The following is a 19,798-nucleotide window of genomic DNA, read 5'->3' on the forward strand; positions in this document are numbered from 1 at the left end:
TGGAGACCCTAGGAAACGTTACGGCAAAGAACCGAGTTCTCTCCTTGGTGCTAAATATGTAGTTTTGTGGTCTGCTTCATAGTAAATTTTGGCAAAAGCCTTTCCCTTTTCACTTCCCACCATATCCCAAAACAACAGCAGTAGGAGAGAGAGTGGAGCGGGTTCTTCCAATTTCCATGCCCAGGCAAAGCCTCCTTAGGGAGGCGGTGGCAGCAGCGCAGCTCTTTGCACACTCCTCTGGACGGGGCTGGCGTCCCCCAGACTGCTACCCTCTGAGGGTGAGGTTCTCTGAGACTTACTGACTCTCACTAGTCAAATCTCAACCCTGCAAGTTCATGCCATCAACAACAAGGACAGGATGGTGTGTGTCTAAGAGCACAGTTTGGAATCAGACCTGGATTCCAATCCCTACTCTGCTGGAGACTTGCCTTTTACGAACCTCCATTTTCTCTACTGTAAAATGGACGTAATATTAGTACCCACCTCATACCAGTTTAGTGCAGAGTAATGTACAGTAAACAGTAATAAAAATAAAGAGCCTTGAAAGAACTCTGGGAGCCTGGTGAGACATAGTGGCAGGTGATGGCAGACCTGCAATCCAGGCGCCCTCCCCCACTTTCCAGGTTTTTTGCTTGGGCTCATCAGTCCCGCCCCCTGGGTGCCCCGGTTTCCTTCGGTGGGGACTTCAGCGTCTACCTCGGACCTTGCCCTCGGGGAACCCCCATCCCTAGCCCTCGGGCGTGTGCCTGTCGAGCCGTTTTCTGCCGCCTCAGCAACCGCAAAGGAAAAGCACAACCCGAAGGGGGTTGGGAACCTACTTTGAGCCCACCTTAAGGTTCTTCCTGGGGGAAGAAGGCAGGGTGAAGAGACGTGAGGTCCTGGCTTCCTGCCTTCTAGGCTACCGGGAACCCGGTAGGACAAATTGTCCCTTCTCCACTCCTTCCTGAGGGGAGGGAGGTCCAGCCCTAGGAGCACGCTTGTGGCTCCCCTTGGTTCCCGGAGGAAGTCGTCCACGTCCAGGAACACTAACTGGAACTGCAGACTTTAGGAGTCTCAGGTGTGCCTCTCTGCGGTTCCCACCATCGCCCTGGGTATGGTGATCTCAGACAAACCCCAGGTTCGGAGAAGCTGGGTGGAAAGGGGGGAGGAGGGAAGACAAGCTTAGCCTCTGCACTCAGCACCTGAACTTGGGGAGCACTGAGATGAGAAACCGGGACTCTTGGTTTCACTCAGACACTTTCCCCTTCCTCTACCGACCCCCTCTTCACTTTCCCTCTCTCTCATGGGCAGAGGTGGAAGGAACCACTTAGGGCTCATTTGGAGAAATGTCACTTAGACATTTTGTAAAGTCCTCAAAATCCAAGATGATATTGCAGCAAGGAAGTTTTAGTTGTCCGTCTTTTAGAATTATTTGATTTGGATTTCCTACGAAAAAGTTTCATTTTGGGAGTGCAAGTCCATCTGAAATGAAACAAACACGCTGAATTTAGAGGGTCCTTCAAGTAATAAAGACCCTGAATATTACCCTGCATGTGCAAGAAGGTTTGGAGACTTAATGAAGACAATCAGAGTATGAACATACTGGTCACTAAAGAGTTTTGCCAGATGTAGATACATTTGTGAGGTGAAGATTCGACAGTAGACTAACACCTACCACTAAGGAGGCCTGGGAGGGCTGTAGTTGAGCTGTGGATCCTGGGGCTTTCAGGACATGATAGGACTTGGTTGTACTAAGGGGACCCCGTATATAAGATTCTAGTAGGTCTTTGAATTCTGTTTCAGTTCATAATCAGCATCCAGGCAGTTAAAATAAATTATTTCCTTCACTGGAGAAGAGAGAAACAACACATCTTCAAAGCTTATTAATTTTCCTTGGATTGGTATTGGGGGAGGTGTGTAAGCGGGAAGTGGGCTGATACACAGAAGTCTCAAGCAGCGATCTCTGGCTAAATGCAGCTTCTGTTTTTACAGCTTACTTAGGGAGAGCTGTTAGTTTTTCTAAGCATAAACCGGGCATTGGTTCTCTAAGCTCAGTGTTTAGGCTACAAAGCACATTCAACCGTCTCACATACCTACCTTTAGAAAAGGAGTAGTTCTGACTTCAAACTCAGCAAAACCTCCAACGTATTACCATAATTGGAAAACACCTAAACAAAGCCCTTTGCAAGTGTGAAGTGTAACTGGAATGCTAAATACCAGTCACAACCTCCAGGAAAAATAAATCCTTAATTCTCAGCCAGGTACACCTGCTTTCGACAAGGCTGCTTCATATTATTTGTATCTTTTCTTTTCAAATGGATTTTACTCACAGGGTTTTCTTTCTGCTTAGTGCCTTCTATTTTTATCTTACCTTAAGAACCCTGAGATCAGGGTGCCAGACTTCCTAGGCACCCCAGGGAAGAGTGGTGGATGGCTTCCCAGAGGTCCTTTCCCGAACTCCATAAGCTCAGGAATTAGAACCATTTTGGAGTTGAGGGCCTGAAGAGATGCCTGGCATATGTTAATTAGTTCACAGTGGAGAAAGTGGGGTAAGCAGGCTGCTGGGAGAAGGAAGGCTGTTGGTAATTAATGCCAGGGGAAGTCCTTCAGGCAGGGGAAGCTGCCTCAATACATTAGTTTCTGTGGATTAACAACAATACAGGCAGCTTTTGGTGGGGAACTCTGCTGGTCATTCTCTGTTATTCTCCCTGGCTCCCTCCTTGACCCTGCTCTCTGTGTCATCTTCCTTGCCTTTGGGTTTCCCATTGGTTTTGGCCAAATGGGAGGAACTGGGGCAGAAATGAAGGGCAGGAGGGTAGAGCTGTAGGACTTGTATTTCTCCTGTTTCCCCGCATAACTGTGGCTTTGTGTTTCTCTGCCTCTGTGTTGACAACTCCTGTCAAGCAGCCACTTTTTCACGGCTCCAGCTCTCGCCATGCTCTGCTAAAACATCTTTATTTTTCTCCTTGCCTCTTCAGATCAAGGTTGGTAACGTCTTCCTGCTATTACTGGACCTTGGGTGACTATCCCTTGTTAATTTTCCTTAACCCCACCCTAACTCAGGCACTTCAATTGCCACCCCTCACCCCCACCCCGCTCCAGTTAAACCCTTGAGAGCATATCGTTTGTTTTCTGTGGAGACCTGGCTGATACAGAGAAGAATGAACACCCATAGAAGTGAAATATGATGCATTCCAATTCCTTCTTGTGTCATCCTTGTATTGTGACTCTTCAGAAAGCTCTATACCTTTCCCACCACCACCTTGGAGTGAAGCTGCACAGACTCCAAGATTTCTATGCTGGTTGCTTTCTGCAAGCAAGGTTGTCTCTCTGTCTAGCAGAGGAGCAAACTACAAGTGTATTTGTTTTATATTTACCACTTTCATTTGCTGATTTGCATTTGATACCATTGTTAAAATAATTGATGCTAAAACCAAATATTGATTGTATCTAAGACTTTTTGACATTTAATGAACTGACCTTTGCTATAAACCAGGGGCTAAGACTTTTGCTAGTAGTTAGCTGTGCTAATGTAACCAGACACTGACCAGGGTCCAGTGACCAAGGCCTAGAGGGAAATGTTCATGTACATTCCCCAAGGAACATCTTTGCTGGGTCATACTTCAATAGATAATGATGGTAATGTCTTCTTATAACTTACCTGAATCTCATGCCCTTGATTTCAAGATTCTTTAATGAACTGGGCTAAAGGTAGAAAGCATGGAAACACATTCAGGGTAATGTACCCTTAATTGGCATGTAGTGTAGACATAGAGTTTAAAACATTTTTTTTTTTTAAAATGACTTTAATTTCGTGATTCATCATTGTTTGTTTAAGCACAGTAAGAACGAGAGTGCTAAGTAAGCAGCCAGTTAAGCTGGGCAAAAGCGACCAATCCAGGAGGTTGCAGTCCAGGAGGCTCTTTGGGACTAGCGTCTTCTATGCGAGGAGAGGAGAGACCTCAACCTCAACCTGGGTTCCGAGTGTGAGGCCTTCCTGCAGCGCGAGGCTCGAGGCCAAAGCACGCAGGGTGGGCGCTAAGTCTGCTGGAGCCAGGGCCAGGGGCCCAGGAAGAGGAGGGCGCGCGACTTGTTGCCAGGCGACGGAACTCGTCCTTTCTTCCCATCCTGCGGGTCAGAGCGCTCCCCGCCCCTAGGCCGTGGAAAGGCCGGTTGGAGACCCAGCCCGGTGGCGGCGGCGAAGTCTACCTCGCCGCCTCTTCAGTGGGAGTAGAGGAGTGAGGTGAACCCGGTAAGAGGAGGGCGCGGGCTGGGGCAACGTGAGTCTTGGTCTGGGAGAAGGCAGGAAGGCGAGGCTGCGAGTTTTGGGCGGGGCGATGGTCTCCTCGGTTCCGCCTCTCTCACCTATTAGGTTCTGGGGCTCAGCAAAAATCCGGGCTGAAGATGGAGATGGGGTTGGAGAAGGGATTAAGGCCTTGAGCGGGCTGGGGCTGCTACCTGGGTTGGGGCCTGAGTTAAGGGCGAACTTTCCTGGGAAAATGAGCATGGGGTTGAGAGAGAGAGAGAGAGTTGGAAAGGTGGAGGAGAAAGGTAGACTGTAATGGATCAGGAAAGGAGAAAGAGGGGGTTGGAAGGCAAAAGAGGGGAGGAGTCAGAGAGGGTGTGGGGAAGGTGAAAGATCACAGTGAAGGGAATTTAATTTCCATCTCCTTTACCACCTCTGCTATGCTATCCCTTGACAGGGGCTTGTTGTTTTGGGCAAATCTTAAACACCAATTAGGTGACCTCCCCAAGAGGGGTCAATGTTTTAATTCCAATGTTACCTGAGCTTGAACTCTTTGGTGGGCAGTGGGGCACTGTAGGCTTAACGCAAGGATTATTTGGCATTGAATGCCACAGATCCAAACTGAAATTATTGCAGACTACCACTGAGGAGAATTAAACACTGAGGAGTTTAAAGTAGATCAAGAGAGTTTATTTCTTTAACAGGCACATATAAAAGTTTAACAAATTATTTTTTCCTATTTATAAATTCATAGAGGTATAATTAATAAACAACTTACCGCATCATATTTAAAGCCTGGTATGTGGATTGTCTTTTTGGTTTCTTAATAGTGTCTTTCAAAGAACCAAGGGTTTTAATTTTGGTAAAGTCAATTGATAATTTTTTCTTTTATGGTTCATACTTTTTGTGTCCTATCCTAGAAGTTTTTGCCTACTTCAAGGTCACAAAGATTTTCTCTTATGCTTTCTCATAGATGTTTTATAGTTTTAGCTTTTATTTTTATGCCTGATAATCCATTTCAAGCATCAGGTTATTTTTGTACCTTACATATTCAATTGTTCCAGAACCGTTTATTTGAAAACAGACTTCCTTACTGATTGAATTGCCTTGGCACATTTACAGACGATGAATTGATTATGTATGGGTCTATTTTTTCATCAGTGTTCTATTCCATTGACCATATAGTTAGTCCTTGTGCCATGACCTTTACGTTGATTACTATAGCTTTTTAGTTAAGTTTTGAAATTATGTGATAGTTAAGTCTTTAAGCTTTGTTTTTCTTTTTAAAAATTACTTTACCTATTTTAGATCACTTACATTTCTGTATAAATTTTAGAATTGGCTTGTAATTTGTATAAAAAAGCCTACTAGAAATTTTATTTGGAATGCATTGAATCTAAACTATTCGGGGGAGAATTGTTATAGGTCATTAATTTTTCTTAGTCATGTTTCATAATTTTCATTGATCATTATAGATCTTTTATTAGATTAATTCTTAAGTGTTTTGTGTCTTTTTTGCCTTGTTGTAAATTGAATTAAAACTATTTTCCAATTGTTTGTTTCTAGAATTTAAACTTATAATTGGTATTGTCCATTGACCTTTAATTGTACAACCTTGATATATACACTCATAATTCTAGTATTTGTTATGTAGATTCTCTAGAATTTTTAACCTAAAAATAATGGCAAATGCAAATAAGGAGAGTTTTATTTTCCTTTCTGATCTTTGTTCCTTTTATTTCTTTTTCTTGCCATGTTGCAGTGGCTAGGACCTCTAGTATCATGTTTAATAGACATGGTAAGAGTGAGCATTTTTGCCTGTTTCCAATTTTAAGGGAAAAGCATAAATACAATGTTAGCTATAAGTTTTTTGGGTAGATTCTCTATTAGATTGAGAGATTTCCTATGATTCATAGTTTACTGGAGTTAACTTACTTTTATTACATTTGTTATCATGAATGGGTGTTGAATTTTGTCAAATTGTTTCCCACTATCTATTGAAATGATAATTTTTTTGCCTTTACTTTGTTAATATTGTGAATTATATTGATTAATTTTCAAATGTCAAGCCAATTTTTCAACCCTGGGATAAATTCTCTTTGGTCAGGATGTATTATTCTTCTTATATATTTTTGTATTTTATTTGCTAATATTTTCTAAAGGATTTTTGCATCTATATTCATGAAAGATATTGGTATGTAATTTTTGTTTTAAAATTTTTTTTAGGTTTGGTATTAGACTCAAAATAAGAATTCCTCTATTTTCTGAAAACATTTGTATAAGATTGGTGTTTCTTTCTTGAATGCTTGAGAGAACATTTGGTTTTCTTGTGGTAAGAATTTTGATAATGAATTCAATATTTTTTATAGAGGGATATCCAGATTTTCTATTTCTAGTGTTAATTTTGGTCAGTTAAAGTTTTCAAGAAAGTTGTTCATTTCATCTAAATAATTGGAATTGGTGGCATAAATTTGCTTATCATATTCATTTATTATTCTTTAATATCTTTGGGATCTGTAGTGAAAATGTCTCTTTTATTCCTGATATTGGTGATCTTTGTTCTCTCTCTTTAATTCTTGAATAGTTATGCTAGGGAGTTTTCAATTTTGTTGATAAGTTAAAAGAACCAGCTCTTGGCTTTGTTAAGTTTTTCAATTCTTTTCCTGTTTTCTATTTTATTGATTTATGTTTTTATATTTATTGTTTCCTTCCTTCTATTTACTTTGGATTTATTTTTCTTTTTATAGCTTCTTCAGGTGGAATCTTAGTTTATTAATTTTACATCTTTTTCTTTTTTTTTGATTTAAGCATTTAAAGATATGTTTTCTTTTCCTAACTGCTTTAGCTTCATCCCACACATTCTGATATATTTTGTTTTAATTATTTTTCATACAAAATATTTTCTAATATTTAATAAGTTTTTGTTTCCCATCTTATCTACTGTTTTTTTATTTATACTTCTTTGTATTACATTTTTTAACTTTTTATTTTGAAACACATTCAAACTTACAGGACAGTTAAGAAATAATAATATGAACCCCACACAGAAAACTTCAATATACCCCTCCCCAGATATCCAGATCCACAAATTTTAACCTTTTATACATTTGCCGTATTGTTCAATCTATCCAGCTATCTCTCTCTCTCTCTCTTTCTATCTATCCATCCATCCATCTATATATATTTCATTCTATTTTGTCAATCCATTTCTGAGCATTCCAGTGTAGACCATACACTTCATGCTCCATAAACACTTAACACTGCCATGTATATTTCCTAAAAAGGATATTCACCTATGTAATCACCTTAAGTGCACTTATCAAGTACAAGCATTTTTTCCCATTACTTGCCCTTTAATGGATCTGATAATTAATTTGAGATATATACTGTGCCAGTTTGAATGTATTGTGTCTCCCAAATGCCATTATCTTTGATGTAGTCTTGTGGGGCAGACATTTTGGTGCTGATTAGATTTGCTTGGAATGTGCCCCACCCAGCTGTGGGTGATGACTCTGATGAGATATTCCCATGGAGGCATGGCCCCACCCATTCAGGGTGGGACTTGATCAGTGGAGCCATATAAATGAGCTGACTCAATGAGAAGGGACTCAGTGCAGCTGTGAGTGATGTTTTGAAGAGGAGCAAGCTTGCTAGAGGGGAACATCCTGGGAGAAAGGCATTTTGAAATCAGAACTTTGGAGCAGATGCCAGCCACATGTCTTCCCAGCTAACAGAGGTTTTCTGGACACCATTGGCCATCCTCCAGTGAAGGTACCCGATTGCTGATGTGTTACCTTGGACACTTTATGGCCTTAAGACTAACTGTGTAGCCAAATAAACCCCATTTTATAAAAGCCAATCCATCTCTGGTGTTTTGCATTCTGCAGCATTAGCAAACTAGAACATATACATTGGAAAAAATTTTTAAAAATTTCCCAAGTATTGATTTCAATACCTAATCTATCATAGTGCCAGAAATGGAAGTCCATAACAGATTTTTCTTTCTTTCTCTTTTTTCCAGTCTGTGGTTTAACGTAGAATTCACTGTTTGTGTTGTGCAGTTCAATGAATTAAAAAAAAAATTTTCTAGTACCTTACATAAACCGTAATATTTCGCTTTAACCCTAACATTTCCCCTTTCAAATATACAGCATTATGTTCACAATGTTGTGTACCATCACCACAATCCATTACCAAAACTTTTCCATTGTCCCAAATATAAACTCTGTACATTTTAAGCCTTAACTCCTTATTCCCTATCCCTACCCCATCTCCTGGTAAGCTATATTCTAGATTCTGACTCTATGAGTTTATTTTAATTATTTCATATCAGTCAGCTCATACAATATTTGTCCCTTTGTGTCTGGTGTATTTCACTCAACATGATGTCTTCAAGTTTCATCCATGTTGTAGTATGTATCAGCAGTGCATTCCTTTTTGTGGCTGAATAATATTCCATTGTGTTTATATATCACATATTGTTTATCCATTCATCAGTTGATTGACACTTGGGTTGCTTCCATCTTTTAGCAATTGTGAATAATGCCACTATGTACATGGGTATGCAAATATCTGTTTGAATCCTTGCTTTCAATTCTTTTGGGTATATACCTAGAAGTGGGATTGCTGGTCATATTCTATACCTAGAATTATCCTAGTTCTGAGGAACTGCCAAACTGTCTTCCACATTAGCTGCACCATTTTGCATGCCCATCAGCAATGAAAGAGTGTTCGTATTTCTCCACATCCTCTCCAACACTTGTTATTTTCTGTTTTCTTTTTAATAGTAGCCATACTAATGGGTGTGAAATGGTATCTCATTGTGGTTTTGATTTGTATCTCTCTAATGGCTAATGATATTGAACATTTTTTCATGTGCTTTTTGGTCATTTGTATATCTTCTTTGGAGAGATGTCTATTTGAGTCTTTTGCCCATTTTTAAATTGGGTTGTCTTTTTGTTGTTGAGTTGTAGGATTTCTTTACATATTCTGCATACTAAACTCTTATTGGATATGTGGTTTCCAAATATTTTCTCCCGTTATATAGGTTATCATTTTACTTTGAGGCACAAAATTTTAAATTTTGCTGAGGTCCCATTTACCTATATTTTTCTTTTGTTGCTTGTGCTTTGGGTGTAGTCTAAGAAACTATTTCTTAACACAAGATTCTGAAGATGCTTCCCTACATTTTCTTCTATGATTTTGACAGTTCTGGCTCTTATACTTAGGTCTTTGATCCATTTTGAATTGATTTTGTTTATGGTGTGAGGTAGGGATCTACCTTCATTCTTTTGCAAATGGAGATCCAGTTTCCCCAGCACCATTTGTTGAAGAGATTCTTCCCCGATTGAGTGGTTTTTGACCGCTTGTCAAAAATCAGTTGCCCATAAATGTGAGGATTGATTTCTGAACTCTCAACTCAATTTCATTGGGCTATGGTACCAGTACCATGCTGTTTTGATTATTCTGGCTTTGTAATAAGTTTTAAGATTTGGAGTGTGAGTCCTCCAACTTTGTTATTTGTTTACAAGATGGCTTTGGCTATTTTTTGGGCCACTTACCCATTATATAAATTTAATTATTAGTTTTTCCATTTCTGCAAAAAGGTTTTCAGAATTTTGATAGGAATTCCTTTGAATCTTTAAATTGCTTTGGGTAGAATTGACATATTAACAAGTTTTAGTCTTCCAATCCATGAACATGCAACGTAATTCCATTTATTTAGCTTTTCTTTGATTTCTTTTAGCAATCATGTATAAGTCCTTTACATCCTTCATTAAATTTATTTCTATATATTTGATTCTTTTAGTTGCTATTGTGAGTGGAATTCTTTTCTTGATTTCTTCCTTAGATTGCTCATTCTAGTGTATAGAAACACTACTGAATTTTGGGTGATTATCTTTTACCCTGCCAGTTTGCTGAATTCATTGATTAGCTTTGGGAACTTTATTATGGACTGTTTTGGACTTTCTATATATAGATTATGTTACTGAAAATAGTGAAAGTTTTACTTCTTCCTTTCCAATTTGAATACCTTCTTTTTCTTATTCTTGCCTAATTGCTGTAGTTAGAACTTCCAGAACAATGTTGAATAGCAGAGGTGGCAGTGGGCATTGTTGCCTTGTTCCAGGTTTTAGAAGGAAAACTTGCAGTCTTTCACCATTGAGAATAATGTTAGCTGTGAATTTTTCATATATGCCCTTTATCATGTTGAGGAAGTTTCCTTCTATTCCTATTTTTTGAAAAGTTTTTATAGAGAAAGGATGCTGGATTTTATCAAATGCCTTCTTTGCATCAATTGAGATGATTGATTTCACCCTTCATTCTGTTAATGTGATGTATTACAGTAATTGGTTTTCTTATGTTGAACAACCCTTGCATACCTGGGATAAATCCCATTTGATCATGGTGTATAATTCTTTTAATGTGCTTTTGAATTTGATTAGGTAGTATTTTATTGAGGATTTTTGGAATCTATATTCATAAGACATATTGGTTGTAATTTTCTTTTCTTGTAATGTCTTTATCTGGCTTCAGTATGCAGGTGATGTTGTCCTCATAGTATGAATTAGGGAGTGTGCCCTCATTTTTTTTTTTTTTTTAAAGAGTTTGAGCAGAATTGGTGTTTGGTAAAACTCCCCTGTGAGGCCATCTGGTCCTAGACTTTTCTTTGTTGGGAGGTTTTTGATTATTTTTCAATCTCTTTACTAGTTATTGAGTCAGTGTGGGTAGTTTGTGTGTTTCTAGGAATTTGTAAGTTTCATCTAGGTTATCTAATTTGTTGGCATGCAATTGTTCATATTATCCTCCTATAGTCCTTTTTATTTCAGTGACATTTGTAGTAATGTTCCCCTTTTCATTTCTAATTTTAGTCATTTTTGTCCTCTCTAATTTTTCTTTATCAGTCTAGTTAAATTTCTGTCAAATTTATTGATTTGTTCAAAGAACTAACTCTTGGTTTTGTTTATTTTATTGTTTTACTTTTTATTCTCTATTTCAACTATCTCTGCCCTAATATTTGTTATTTCTTGCCTTCTGCATACTTTGGGCTTAGTTTGCTCATCTTTTTCTAGTTTTTCCAGTTTTGGAGCTATAAATTTCCCTCTCAGAACTGCCTTTGCTCCATCCCATAAATTTTGGTATGTTGTATTTTCATTTTCATTCACTCAAGATATTTCCTAATTTCCATTGTGATTTCCTCTTTAACCCATTGGTCATTTAAGAGTACATTGTTTAAGTTCTACATATTTGTGAATTTTCCATTTCTCCCTCTGTTGTTGATTTCTATCTTCATTTCATTGTGGTTGGAGAAGATAAATGGTATGATTTCAGTATTTTTAAAATTTATTGAGACTTGTTTTGTGACCTAAGATATGGTTTATCTTGTAAAATAATCCATGTGCACTAGAGAAAAATGTGTATTCTGTTGTTGTTGGGTGAAGTGTTCTATATATGTGTATTAGGTCTAGTTGGTTTAGAGTATTGTTCATGTCTTGTATTTCATTACCGATCTTCTGCCTAGATGTTTTATCCATTATTGAAAATGGTGTTTAAAGTCTCCTTCTATTAATGTAAAACTGTCATTTTCTCCCTCTAAATCTGTCAGTATTTGCTTCATATATTTTGTTGGCGATGCTGTTAGGCGCATATATATTTACAATTGTTATATCTTGTTATTGAATTGATCGCTTTATCAGAATATAATGACCTTCTTTGTCCCTCGTAACTTTTTTTGACTTAAACCTATTTCTTTTTTAATCTTTTTTAAAATTCAATTTTACTGAGATATATTCACATACCATACAATCATCCAAAGTGTACAATTGTTCACAGTACCAGAACAAACTAGAACACCTCTTGACTCCATTTAGAATCTCTCAGCCACTGAAACTTTACTTGAAGCCTATTGTATCTGATATTAGTATAGCTATCCCAGCTCTCTTTTGTTACTACTTGCATGGTGTTCTAGTTTGCTAATGCTGCCAGAATGCAACACACCAGACATGGACTGGCTTTTATAAAGGGGGTTTATTTGGTTACACAGTTACAGTCTTAAGGCCATAACTGTCCAAGGTAACACATCAACAATCTTGTAACTTCACTGGAGGATGGCCAATGATGTCCAGAAAACTTCTTTTAGTTGGGAAGGCATGTGGCTGGCATCTGCTCCAAGTTCTTGTTTCAAAATGGCTTTCTCCCAGGATGTTCCTCTCTAGGCTGCAGCTCCTCAAAAATGTCACTCTTAGTTGCTCTTGGGGCATTTGTCCTCTCTTAGCTTCTCTGGAGCAAGAGACTGCTTTCAACAGCCATCTTCAAACTGTCTCTCATCTGCAGCTCCTCCCTCAGCTCTTGTGCATTCTTCAAAGTGTCCCTCTTGGCTGCGGCAAACTCGCTCATTCTGTCTGAGCTTATATAGTGCTCCAGTAAATTAACCAAGGCCCATGCTGAATGGGCAGGGCCACACCTCCATGGAAATTATCCAATGAAAGATCTCACCCACAGTTGAGTGATCACGTCTCCATGGAAACATCCAATCAAAAGTCTCCAACCCAATCAACACCAATACATTTCCTGCCCACACATGACTGCATCAAAGATAATGGCATTTGGGGGGACATAATACATCCAAACCAGCACACATGGCATATTTTTTCCATCCTTTCATTTTCAACCTGCTTATGTCTTTGGATTTAAGGTGACTCTCTTGCAGATAGTGTATGATTGGGTCATGCTTTTTTATCCATTCTGCCAATCTCTGCATTTTGACTGGAAAGTTAAAGCCATTTAACATCTAAAGTAACTACTGATAATGCAGGATTGTCTTTGCCAGTTTGCCATTTAGTCTTTGTAAGTTTTATATCTTTTTTGTCCCTCAATTCTTCCACCAATGCCTACTTTCATATTTATTTGATTTTTTGTATTGTAACACATTGAGTTCCTTCTCATTTCTATCTGGAAATATTTTTCAAATATTTCCTTTGTGGTTACCATGGGATTAAAATTTAATATCCTAAATATATAACAATCATATCTGATTTGATACAAACTTTACTTAAATAGCATACAAATATACTGTTCCTATACCACTCCACCCCCCACTTTTTGTTTTTTTACTTTATACAAATTATACATTTGTACATTGTGTGTCCAAAACCATATATGTATCATTACTTTTTGTGCATTTATATTTTAGCATCTGTAGGAAATAAGAAGTGGAGTTACATATCTGAAAATACAGTACTATAATACTGGCATTTATAATTATCCAAATGGTCATCTTTACTGGAGGTCTTTATTTCTTTATGCCACTTTGAAGAGATCTAGTATCCTTTCCTTTCAGTCTGAGGAATTCCCTTTAGCATTGCTTGCAGGGCAGGCTTAAAGGTGGTGTACTCATTCAGCTTTTGTTTATCTGGGAATGGCATAATCTCTCCCTCATTTTTGAAAAAAGTCTTGCAGGACATAAAATTCTTTGTTCACAATTGCTTTCTTCAGCACTTTAAGTATTTCAACCCCCTGCCTTCTTGCCTCCATGGTTTCTGCTGAGAAATTGGTACTTAATCTAGTTGGGATTCCCTTGTCCATAACATGTTGTTTTTCTCTTGTGGCTTTCAGAACTCTCATTTTGTCCTTTGCATTTGACATTTTGATCAATATGTGATGGGTCATATTTTTCTTCAAGTTTATCCTCTTTGGTATTCTCTGGGCTTCTTGGATGTGCCTATTAACATCTTTTGCTAAGTTGGGGAAGATTTCTCCCATTATTTCTTTGAGTATTCACTGTGCCCCTGTTCTGGTTTGCTAATGCTGCCATTATGCAAAATACCAGAAATGGATTGACTTTTATAAAGGGGGTTTATTTGGTTACACAGTTACAGTCTTAAGGCAATAAAGTGTCCAAGGTAAGGCATCAACAATCGGGTACCTTCACTGAAGGATGACCAATGGTGTCTGGAAAACCTCTGTTAGCTGGAAAGGCATGTGGCTGGTGTCTGCTCCAGAGTTCTGGTTTCAAAATGGCTTTCTCCAAAATGTCAAGTGTCAGCTTCCAAAGGCCATCTTCAAAATGTGTCTCTCAGCTGCAGCTCCTCTTCAAAATGTCACTATGAGTTGCTTCTGTCTGTGAATTCCTTTATACAACTCTAGTGATCCAATTAACTTCCACCCTGAATGGGTGGGGTAACACCTCCATGGGAATTATCAAAACATTTCACTCATAGTTGACTGAGTCACATCTCAATGGAAACACTCAAAGGATTCCAATCTAATCAACACTAATATGTCTGCCCCCACAAGATTTCATCAAAGGTAATGGTGTTTTGGGGGATATAATACATCCAAACTGGCACAGCCCCCTTTTCTCTTTCATCTCCTTCTGAGAATGCCATAATGCATATGTTGGTATGTTTGATGATGTCCCAGAAGTCTCTTAGGCTATTTTTGCTTTTTAAAAATTCTTTTCTCTTTCTGCTCCTCAGCTTGCCTCATTTCAATTGCCTTGTCTTTCAGTTCACTGATTCTTTCTTCTGCCAGCTCCACTCTGCTGTTGAAACCCTCCTAGGAATTTTTTTTTTCATTTCAGTTATTGTGGTGTTCCACTCCAGTTGTTCTGTTTGGTTCCTTTTAAAAATTTCTATATGTTTATTAAAATTTTCATATTGTTCATTCATTGTTTTCATGATATCCTTTAGTTCTTTGTATTTTCCTTTATCTCCTTGATCATATTTTTCTGTTCATTTAAAATGTTTTATTTTTCTTTTTAAATTAGATTGTGAAGTGCTACTGAAATAGGCAATGTTGGTAGAACAATGTCTGTTACAAAAAAATACATTAGACATTAAAATAAATGACCTTAAAAACCATGCGAGGGCACACAAACCCAGTAGACTGAATCTGGAACCATGTTTTCTGCATAAGCAAGAACAGGCATACCTCTAATTAAGACTGATGTAAACAAAACCATCAAAACCCTACTGGATATTCCAGAAGCTGAGCAGGGTTCAGAATAAGGGTGGTGGAGGTGAAGATGGAGGTGAATGGAGGGCATGAGGAGGGTGAGGGAATTGGAAAACCAAAAAATACTGACTGAGGTAGTGGTACTCTGTTCAGTGCAGAAAAATGGGCTTATGAATAAAAATTAGACTGTGATATCAAACTAAATCCAGATGATCATGCAAAAGACACAATACATGCTATTAGTTTTAGAAAAAAACCATACACATTCATTTCCTAAAGCCCACTGCCAATTAATTTGCTAACAATGTCTGCTGGCTCAACTGTTTTTATATAAGGATGAGTATTAAACAGAACACTGTACATGCTTTTTCATGTACAAAAAATTTGCATAAAATAGTGTTAGTTCTCTGTAAAAATGTCAATGGACACTTTAGTTATGTATATAAAAAAGGAAAATCTTGCCCTGCTGGAGTCAGAAAAAGCAAAACAAAATCCAGAGTATGGAATTTCCTTCACCAGCTGATCCAGTTCACTAAAGCTGCCATTTTGCAAAACACCAGAAATGAACTGGCTTTTATAAAGGGGATTTATCAAGTTATAAATTTACAGTTCTAAGGCATGAAAGTGTCCAAACTAAGGAATCAACAAGATGATACCTTCACTGAAGAATGGCCCATGGCATCCGGAACACCTCTGTCAGCTGGGAAGGCATGTGTCTGGCATCTGCTGATCCTTTGCTCAGGTTGTTTCAATATGGCCTTCTTCAAAATGTCTCTGTGTTTCTCTTAGCTTAGCATCTCCAAATGACCTTCTGTCTGCATCTCCAAGAATCTCTAAGTGTCAGCAAGCATCTCTTGGGGTGTTTTGTCCTCTGCTAGCTTCTTTGAGCAAACTCTGGGCTAGCATCTCAGAGCATCAGCAAGCATCTGGGTCTTCTGGCTTAGCATATCCTGGGACTTTTTTTTGTCTCTCTGCTCTCTGTGTGAGCTCCTTTTAAAGGACTCCAGAAAACTAATCAAGACCTACCCTGAATGGGCAGGGTCAAATCTCCATGGAAGCATTCAATCAAGAGGTCACACCCTAATCAAAAAGATTAACTGCCCCCACAATATTGCATTAAAGAATATGGCTTTTCAGGGGGACATAATATATCAAACCAGTGCACCAGCTAATATGGTCGTGTGAAAATTCAGCAGAAATGGACAGTTGCTTTAAACAATAAAAAGAATTAAGTTAAACATCTTTTTTATGTAAAACTGTCAGTCAAGACCAGAACATATCACTAAAGTTAGTGTCTGTGCTCTATAGCTCTATAGACCCAGATCACCAGGGGCATTATGAGCAGCACAAACAGCCAGGAAATCCCGTTGGTTGATGCCTGCCGAGAATGAACATGATTGTGTGACAGGCTGCACACTTCACCATTTTCCAGGTAGTTACAGTCCACAAACTTGAGTGTCTCATCCATTAGATCACAGGCAAGAAGATTTTCAGCACCATCAGCCACTGGGTCAAATTCAGTGGTGTGATCTGGAGAATAAGTGGCAAGGCTTCTATGTAAAGGATCAGGAAATGGAATGACATGGACCTGCAGGTGGAGCCCACAAGCCTGATATTCTCCCACAGGAGCATCCTCATCAAGGACTGATTTTCAGACAAACTACTGAGGGCATTACACATCTCTATGGCTACTAGAACAGAGAGCACCATTGTCATAGGGTGTAGGGATTCAAAGACTGTACCATACACTCCCTTAAAATCAGGGTTGTCTTCTTTACACTTTCCATTGTCTTTCAGCTGGTAGAAAAACATTCTTGGACCCTCATCAGCAACGATGAACCACCATGTAGCAGCACCGACAGTAGTAGCACCAACGTTAACAGCCAATAGCAAGTTAACAGAAAAAGAGCCACCTGCTGATCAGTGGCTCCTTTGGGTTCTGGGGTGGCTTGTTCATGATGTCCTGGTCAGGAGGGTTAAATCTCAGGCAGTGGCTGGCAGGCCATTGCTCACCAGATTGACCCAGAACAACTGGATGGAAATAAGAGCCTCAGGAAAACCAAGGGCTGTTGTCAGGAAAATACACACAACCTCCCCCACATTTGACGAGGTAGTGGATGAACTGCTTCATGTTGTTGTGGATGGCCTGTCTCTCCTGAACAGCAGTGGTGATGGTGGAGAAGCTGTCACCAGCCAGGACCATTTCAGAGGCAGTTTTGGCCACTGCGGTGCCAGAGCCCTTGGCAATGCCTATCTCAGATTTCTTCAGAGTAGGAGTTTCATTCACACCATCCCCAGTCATAGCTGTAATCCCATCAAAAGACTGAAGAAATTCTATGATGTTAGACTTGTGGGAAGGTTCAATGGGGGCAAAACAGTGGGCATTGATGTGGGCATCTCTCTGGGCTGGGGGACTAAGTTCATCAAACTCCTGGCCTGTTAAAGCCTTCGATGTCATGTCCTTGTCCTGCCCAAAGATGTTGATGTGGTGACAGATGGCCACAGTGGTGCCTTTGTTGTCCCCTGTGATCATGATGGCCCAGTATGCCCACACAGCAGATTAAGGTCAGATTCATCTCATATTTAATAAAGTTGGCAGAGTCCTCAAGGTGCATTTCTTCTCTTCTCAGTGGATTGTCACAGGTGGCTAAAGTCAGGCATCACAGTGTGTCGCTGCTAATACCCCATTCCCAAATGACAGACGTAATCTTCTGTTTGACCCCAGGGGTCAAAGGAATCTTAGTACTTCCAACTTGAAAGTGGGTATACCTGTCAATTACAACTTCAGAAGCACCCTTCACAAACATCTTACTCATCGATATCCAGCTTGGCTTGTTTTGTGTACAGTAAACCGACACTGACTTTCTATTGCATGAAAACTAGGGAAAATTCTTTTTTTCAACTGTTTAATGACTGAGTTGCAGGAATTGGCATGTTCTATTTTGGAAAGACTCTTCAATTCAGTATCAAATACATTTATTTTCTCTACCAGGCAAGTGAGAGCAGTCTCTGTAGCCTTTCCAACTTTTTCTTTTTGTAATCCAAAGCAGAGTCATTACACAGAGCATAAATTGTTGCTAATCCTGTAAGACTGTCATATGGATGACATTTCACTGGTTTATCATCTTTATGCACTTCTCCAATAGGTGCATATGTTGATCCAGTTACAGTAAACTCATTAAGAGTCAACTTTGTTCAGATTGAACATCCTACAGACTGACATCTGGTTGGTTGTAAGTGTACCAGTCTTGTGTGAGCAGATAACAGAAGTACAACCCAGGGTTTCCACAGAAGGAAGACTTTGAACAAGGCATTTTTCTTTGCCATTTTGTGAGTTCCAAGAGCCAGGCAGGTGGTGATGACAGCAGGCAGACCTTCAGGGATGGCTGTGACAGCCAGAGACACTGCAATTTTTAAATTAGTAGATAGCACCTCTGATCCAGGAGCCTCCATGAACTGGGTGATTAAAATGCCCAATGTTTATCATCCAGACTGTGATGTATATAAGGGAGATGACTTTGGAAAGCTGCTTTCCAAATTCTTCTACTTTTTGCTGACGGAGTGTTCTCTGCTGTTCTCTTGCCACCATTTCATCCCGGATCTTGCCAGTTTCAGTATTAACTCCTGTGGCCACCACCACTCCCATGGCTTTTCCAGAAGCAATCTTTGTGCCAGGAAAGAGCAGGTTCTTCTTATCTTGATTGACAGCCCGTGGGTCAGGGACAGGGGTCGGTGTGCTTGATGACAGAGACAGACTGACCTGTGAGAATCGACTGGTCTACTTTGAGTTGTCGATTTGACGGAAGTTAGCTTTACATCTGCAGGAACTTTGTCACCAACAGCAATTTCTATTATATCACCAGGAACAATGTCTTTAGCTTTAATCCTCTGTACCTTCTTTCTGTCCTGTCAATACACTTTGCCCATTTCAGGCTCATATTCCTTAAGGCCTTCAATTGAATTCTCAGCATTTCTTTCCTGCTACACACCCACAATTGCACTGGCTACTAATGTAAGTAAAATTACAAAGGACTCTACAAAGGCTGTAATTGTTTCTTTACCTTCAAGCCAAGCCAAAACAAAAGATATACATGCTGCCAACAATAAAATTCTAACTAGTAAGTCTTCAAATTGCTCAATCACAAGTTTCAGCAAGGTTTTCGTCCTCAGCGGGTAACTCCGTGAAGCCCCATCTCTCTTTGAGCTCCTTGACCTGCTCCAGGCTCAGTTCTGCGCTCTCGTTGACACCTAACTGGCCCAGCACCAACTCCACCGTCTTTGTGTGCGCGTTCTTCACGGCTGCGGGGCGCCCGGCCGGCCTCGACTCTCGTCCCCGCGGCCTTCTCGCCTGGGCCCCGCACTTGGGCCGCCGGCTCCTGCCACCGCAGGCGCCCAGGCGCAGACTGGCGGGTGGCTCCCTGCCCCCTCCAGCGCCTCCTTGGGCCGCTTCCGCCTCGCCATGCGCTGAATCATCCCGCGCCTACTCCCGCGGACAATCAGCCTTCACGCAGCACGGCCTTCGCAGACGCCGGCCCTCAACCGCCCGCCGGGAGCGTGGTCGGCTCTCCTGAGGTGATCAGCGGCCTGCCCAGCCCAAGGAGGGGGCGCCCGACCGCC

General features: G+C 39.9%; 1 pseudogene; it reads right to left on the reverse strand.

The window, feature by feature from the left end:
* Positions 1-16,444: 16,444 nt before the first annotated feature.
* LOC119532445 lies at positions 16,445-19,472 on the reverse strand (annotated as a pseudogene).
* Positions 19,473-19,798: the final 326 nt, after the last annotated feature.

This window comes from Choloepus didactylus, chromosome 4, assembly GCF_015220235.1.
Source record: "Choloepus didactylus isolate mChoDid1 chromosome 4, mChoDid1.pri, whole genome shotgun sequence".
Classification (NCBI taxonomy): Eukaryota; Metazoa; Chordata; class Mammalia; order Pilosa; family Megalonychidae; genus Choloepus; species Choloepus didactylus.